Raw genomic sequence first — 7,154 nt, forward strand, 5'->3', positions numbered from 1 at the left:
CCCCAAATCAGCATGCATCACACTCTCATGATCCCCATCCCACCACACACACACACACACACACACACACACACATACACACACTGTTCTGGCAATCACATATGGCTTTGAGACAAGGGTGACAAATGAGGCTTTCCTGTGAGTATCAGCTTCTAACGCTACCTTCCCTCTCCCATAGCACTGTCTGTCTGCCTGTCTCTTCCTCTTCTCCCACTCCGCTCTGCCCGCCTCGGGGAAATGTCATAATTTCATGCCGAAGGAGATCTGGGGGTGGCGTAATGTCAGAAAAAGATCAGGTTACAGTGAACCTGAAAAAAAAAAAAATTAATCTCGATTCAAACAGCTCATCCTACCCGTTTTGACCCCCCCCCCCCCCCAGTTTTTAATTGAGCCTGAAACAATAATATGTGATGTAAAGTGAAACATATATTGCGGTATTCAAGAAGAAAGGTTTCTCTCTTTAAAACAAAAAGATCCAACTTGTCTGCCTGTCTTGTTGTCTTTCTGTTTGAAGCTGCAGGTGACGAAAGGAGAGAAGAAAGGGAGTGAGGGAGAGGACAAAATGTAGGATTGGAGGGAGGGAAAAGGTGTGTGTGTGTGTGTGTGTGTGTGTGTGCATGAACATACAGGGTCACATGTGTGTGTGATGAAGGACAACTCAAGGTAAGTATCTGACTGGCGCAGGTAGAAAGGGAAGAGAGGATAAACTGAAAAAACGATGAAAGTGTACAGAGGGATGAAGGGATGGAAATGGAGGGATGTCTGTATGTTCCTGTATGAGGGCTGAACTCTGGGGAAATTACCTCATCATCATGAGACCGCTCCAGAGTGCTACGCTTCGGCCATGTTTTGACTTTGCATCGGCAGAGCACACACACACACACACACACACACACACACACACACACATACACACACACACACTCTGCTGAAACGTAGCCAATAGCATCATAGCCTGGTAGAATCACTTCCAGATTCAGTGACGTCACCTCTGTCAGGTTCACAGGAAGAGCAGAACGACATAAAAAACACACACACATACGCACGTGCAGAGACATGCACGTGCACACACACACACACACACACACACACGCGCGCAGCACCTTTCCACTGGGGGGCGATAGACTGACCTGTATTTTTTCTTCAATTATGAGACTGAGGTCGTTTCAAGGCTTTTATTTTTTTTTTTTTATCCCAGCTCCTTTATTGAACTCAGACAGAAACTATCCTCAAATCATACCGTGTGGTACAGCAAAGGACTGACAGCCTTAAATTCTTATGGCTGAATGCCATGAAGCTACTCCCTTCTTGTCTGTAAAACCCCCCTAATACGTTTTTTGGAGAAGTGAGCTTGTGACTGGAAGGTCACCGGTTCAAATCCCAGGACCGGCTGGGAAAATGTGGGTGGGGAAAGTGATTGAGTAACACTCTCCCTTCCCTCCACAACTACTGTCCAGGTGCCCCTGAGCAAGGCGCCTAACCCCCAGCTTCTCAGTGGAGCTGCTCAGTCAGTAGAAGGCTCCCAGGTGTGAATGTGTGTCAGTGTGAAGCAGGGCGGTGCTGGAAAACAGCAAGCGTGCTCGGTCGACTTTCTCTGGATCAATAAAGGTTAAAACAAGAAGGCGACCATGTGAGCGCAAACCTCCGCCAACACCGAACAATGCTCCAACTTGCTGTTACACCCAAAGACATCATTCCTATCACTTCAATTTGAAGTTAATTTGATTTCTTGACCCTGCACGCATGGCCTTAGGATTTGGAATTAAGTCTCTGCCTCTGTTAGTTTGATAGTTATGGCTAAAAAAATATAATTGTCTTATGGCTGAAATCCCAGAACCAAGGCCGATCTGTCCACCACATTTCATGGAAAGTTTTGATATATCCTGCCGACACACAAACATGCTTGAAAACAAAACCTCCTTGGCAGAAGTAAAGTTTTCTACACCAAAACTCTCAAAAAAGTTAACTTATGCACCTATGTTAATATCTAGACCCTTTTCTATAAAGTGGGATAAGCTAATCCTCTAGACTGATCTGTCTGTTGACTGATGTCTGTATGTGTGATGTCAGTCAGAGTTGGATTTCCCTGAGCATCATGGCACAAAGATCCTCTTTATTCCTCTGTAAATCAATAGAGGAGAAAAAGGGATCTATGATGATTTTGGGAAACACAACTGTGGTCTATGGTAAAGGTTCCCAATGTATTTGACATGAAAACATGTGATTGGACATTGATTATTTAGAAATAAAGCAAGGAGGCATAAGATTCTCAGGTGTCATGCCGTTACAGTTAGTTAATATGCCTTGCAAAAATCAAGTTAGCTCAAGTTAACTCCTAAAATATAATTAAAATGTATCAAAATAGATTCAAATATCTTATTATTTGGAAGTTAATAAGTTAATTCCCAGAAGGAATTTTGTGGATTGCCAAGTTTGGGTCATGGTCCGTACTTTGGGCAACTCTGTCTATGTGAGCTGGCTGCCACTGTGATGAATGGCAGGTCCTGTACATGGTCGGATGATTTCATATGACCCCTGATATCTAAGAGCAGCATTGTGTTTATGTGCGTGTGTGTGTGTGTGTGTGTGTTTGTGTGTGCTTGCGTGTTTTCGCACGCATGTTTGTGAGAGTATCTGACAATGATTTTCACCCAGGTTGTCAGGGAATGGAGTGAGCAAGTAGAGTGATGTGTGTGTGTGTGTGTGTGTGTGTATGTGTGTGTGTGTGTGTGTGTGTTTGTGTGTGCACGTGTGTGTGTGTCTGTGTGCGTGTGTGTGTGTGTGTGTGTCTTTGTGCTCCAGGGAGGGGAGGGGTCAGAGGATATAGGAGTAAGCTGCTAAAATTGATGACATCCCCAACACTACCCCTCTTTCTCACAATGTCAAAGTTCACCATGCTAGAAAGGAGACAAATGTGATGTGATATACTGTGGATGAAAGTGATAGCCTGTGTGTGTGTGTGTGTGTGTGTGTGTCTGATTGTCTGGAAGGGCTTTCCTGTGCTTCAGAACTCTAAGCCCTGGTCAGGATGTAGTTATGGAGCGCTAATTTGAGAGCTGTCTGATTGCGGGCCCTCTGTGGGCCCCTGCACACACACACACACACGCACACACAGGCACACACACACTTTATCAGTCATTAATCTATCAGGTGTCATTAACAGGGGAGGATGGGCTGATTGGAACCAGAGGGAGACAGAATGATGTCACACAAACACACTTCGCTGCCAGAGCGCTCATGTGTCTCCCCGTCTCCCTTTCATCCTCATCATCACCACACACACACACACACACACACACACACAGAGACATGTACATGTGACAGACATAAAGAGATAAAGATAAAAGTGCAGAAGTAGGCCTACAAGAGAAACACTAATGCATGCTCCCTTACTCTTCTCCAACATCTGAGCCTGAGCTAATGAGGAATGCTTATTGCCAACTGCAGCTTCTATAAAACGCACTGCTGGAGATTTTCAGAGAGGAGACTGGAGAGATGGGAGGAGGGAAGAGCCTCGACTGGGATATGTTGGACTGAAAAATAATGGGTAACTTATTGTGTGTGTGTGTGTGTGTGTGTGTGCATGTGAAGCTGTGTGTAGATGTGTATTTTTAATGGATGGGCCTATGTTCAACAGGACAGGGGGATTATTTCCACAGTTAAAAGGGCCCCTGGTCTGGCCTGTGGCCCCTATAACCTCCCCTCCAACACACACACACACACACACACACACACACACATACACACACTCACACTTCAAGACACTTCTGCACATACACACCGCCAGGCTATCTTTGGAGGACGAGCCATTGTTTAGCAGTGACAGTAATCCCTTAAAGAGGTGCTGTGTTTCCAGGCTGAGAATGGATCTCTTTATTAACACTGACGGAGGCTCATTATCTATAAATACAGGCGGGAGCCACTAATAAATCATTTCTCATGGCCCTGATAGAGCACTAACCACAAGGCATTAAGGCATCATGAATGCAAACCACACGTTGGCAGGCAAGCTGTGTGTGTGTGTGTGTGTGTGTGTGTATGTGTCTGTGTGTGCGTGTGTGCGTGTGAGACCACGCTTTGGCAGGCAGGATGATGGGGCTAGAACTGGGCTTTTGATTGAAATAGCATGTTGTCTTTTGAGTTCCCATTTCGGCAGCGTTTAAATTATAGTGTCTCTACAGACTGCAAAAGGTCTCTTGAGAGGAAAACAGTCAGAAAACAGAAAATGCATTTATATATGAGGATAATGCCGCTAAATGTCTAAAGAGATGTGGAATGACTGGTTTTTCCTCTGAAGATTGGCTCCAATGATACAGTAGCAGAATTAATTGGTTACACACCAACTTCGAAACCATCAACATATGTATTTTCATGTCCACAGGTATTGTGTCACACTGTTTTCCACAACGTATCACTGGTGATGACATTCTCTGCAACTGCGAAGGGTGTGGAGGAGGTCAAAAGATTCCCAAGGCAAAATACTAGAAAAAAGGGGAGGGGAACCACTTCTGATGTAAAAAGATCACGTTTTATTCAAGCCAATACATTTCAAGTATGCACTCCTCTGGCAGCAAGGAGGAAGAGTGTATCCAAAAATGCATTGCCTAAAGTGTGCATGTATTGTATAGCCATATTTACAGTTCCACAGCCTATATAGGTATTTTCATCTTTGTGACTGTTAAGTTGAATAAATAGTATTAGTTTGCATTAAAAGTGTCTCTCCTCTCCTTATAACATTCTTTACCCAGTCCATCCTCTGTATTCCAGCGAAAGTCTAACTCAAGCCAGGCCAGACCAGCCAAGCTTTGACAGTTTAACCTTCCACAGAGGTCAGTCCTATTCCTACAGTAACACGTCCAGCACAGCCTCCCTCCGCAGCTCAGGCCAACCCCGTATAACCAATCATACCCCTATCCAGGCCCGTTCTGCCGAGACGCGGGAATGAAAGGTCCGATTAGGGCCTGGAAGTATTCAGCGCAGCCCCCTCCCGCCCCGGCACTCCGCCCTGCCAGCGGCCCCTCTAACCAGCCCCTCTCTCTCCCCCGGCCCTGTGCCGCTCGGGGCCGTGATTGACATGTGAATTACAGTGTGTGGTGATGATAATAAGAGTGCTAACCGGGGCCAGGCCTGGGCCTTCCAGCCAGCAGCCAATCCCAGCTGGCACGGCCTAAAAGACAACCGCTGCCACCATCTGAAGAGGCAAATAAAAATGACAAGCTAACTGTTAAAGAACTGCTGATTTTTCACATGTTGTTTTAAAAGCTTTTGCGGCCGTGCCAGTATTTTTTTTTATTTTTTTATTTTCTTCCTTCAACTCCTTCTCTCTTTTCTCCCCCATTTTCACTCTTTTTCCCCCCTGACCACATCCAGATATATGAAACCCCTCATTTATCAGGGCAATCTAAAAATAATACCCTCCACTGTGGTGAGGCTTTGATAAAAAATATTTGTGTTCAAAACAATTGTGCTCAGTGGGATGGAAACAGATAAAGACATTTGTGACCGTGGGGTTCCTCCATAACGCCCCATCATCCCACACACACACACACACACACACACACACAAAGATGCTGGATTTCCCCTGAATAATTACTGCTTCTCCTCACCATTCATGTTAACACCACCAAAGGAGCGCTCAGCACATTTCAAACTCAAATCTCGCTCCAGTCGACAATCAACATGAATGTATATTTTTGTTGGAGCCGTGGTGTTGTTCACTTTACGCATTATTTTATCCAAATATTCCACATAACGTGCTAGTTACACGTTATGGTATTAGGAAATTACCCCCTAACACCCTGCAGATTAGTTTTCCACCCTCTGACATCCTTCTGGGAGGAACAGTTCTCATTCCCAGAGATCTATTCCCAAATCCCAACTCCCCAAAGCCCCGTGGATCCCAGTGCCCCGTTCAATCAGAGGCGTGCTGGGCAGAGCCGCCTGTCTGGGCTGTCACAACGAGGAGCTGACGAGACGGAGAGAGAGGAGATGGAGGGGAGAGACGCTGGAAGAAAGACGCTCGACTGAGATCCTCACATGCAGAGTCTGACTCTCATTATCAATTACGGCTGTTTTTGTTTCTTTTTACCACAACCATTAACCACACAGTTACTGGCAGTCAGAGAGAGAGAGAGAGAGAGAGAGAGGGAGAGAGAGGGAGAGAGAGAGAGGTAATTTTCATCAAAAAGAATTAGCTATCCAAACAAGTGAGGTGAATGTGCCATAGAGCCGGATTCACAGTGGGCCTCATGAAAGCGCTGTGGACAGATGAAGATCTATATGTGTTTAATAGGAAGAGGTTGAGTAGCTGGGGATAACGAAAGGCTTAGGGAGAGAAAGAGAGAGAGAGAGAGAGAGGGAGAGGGAGAGAAAGAGAAAGAGAAGATAATTCACAACACACTTGCGGTGAGAGGCTGCGTCCTGGCAGAGAGATGCTACTCTCCTCCTCTCCTCTTCCCCTCATCCCCCCACCCCCCACCCCGTTACCCATCCAGGCAGGATGAGGCAGAAGGAGCCAGTAAAGGCTGGATGCCGTGGCACATGAGCCATTAAATCTTCCCACACTGCGGGCAGGGGGGAAGGCGGCGGTGCCAGGCCTCATGCCCAGTCCTCCCAGCCCCTCCGCCAGCCTGGACCCGAATATAGTGAGAGCAGAGAGGCGGTGAGAGAACCGGCGACAGAAAGAAGGTAGAGAAGTACGGTGATAAAGGAGGTTGGCAGAAGCAGAGACAGCCGCTAGGCATGATTTTCGTCAAATTAGATTTGGCATATCAACACAGCTGTCAACTTAACCTCTTGTCTGATATGGCTCAGCAACATTAAACAGGTGAGATGTCCTCTTTGTCATCCAGAAGTCGCAGCAGCAGCCAAATCAGACGGAAACATGAAGTCTTTCAGCAAGAGATGATCAGTGGAGTGAACAGGAAGAGAATTTGGACGCTTTTCAGCAGCAAATCACAGGGCAAGATGCAATTGTGTGAGACTTCAGAGTGCAATTGGCTGGCACACTCAATTAACTCCCAGGCAGGGGATGATGTGATTGGCGTCTCGCTGACTCCTCCGCTGGAAAGGAGCAGAAGCAGCGGAAAAGAGACGCCGTTCCTCACAACACGGACTGCACAGCAAGTTTACTGGAATCCCCGGGGAGACACGAC

This window comes from Centroberyx affinis, unplaced genomic scaffold (assembly GCF_046629955.1).
Source record: "Centroberyx affinis isolate AG114_WGS23_722 - 3 ecotype Tasmania unplaced genomic scaffold, CSIRO-AGI_Caff_v1 ptg003850l_1, whole genome shotgun sequence".
Lineage (NCBI taxonomy): Eukaryota > Metazoa > Chordata > Actinopteri > Beryciformes > Berycidae > Centroberyx > Centroberyx affinis.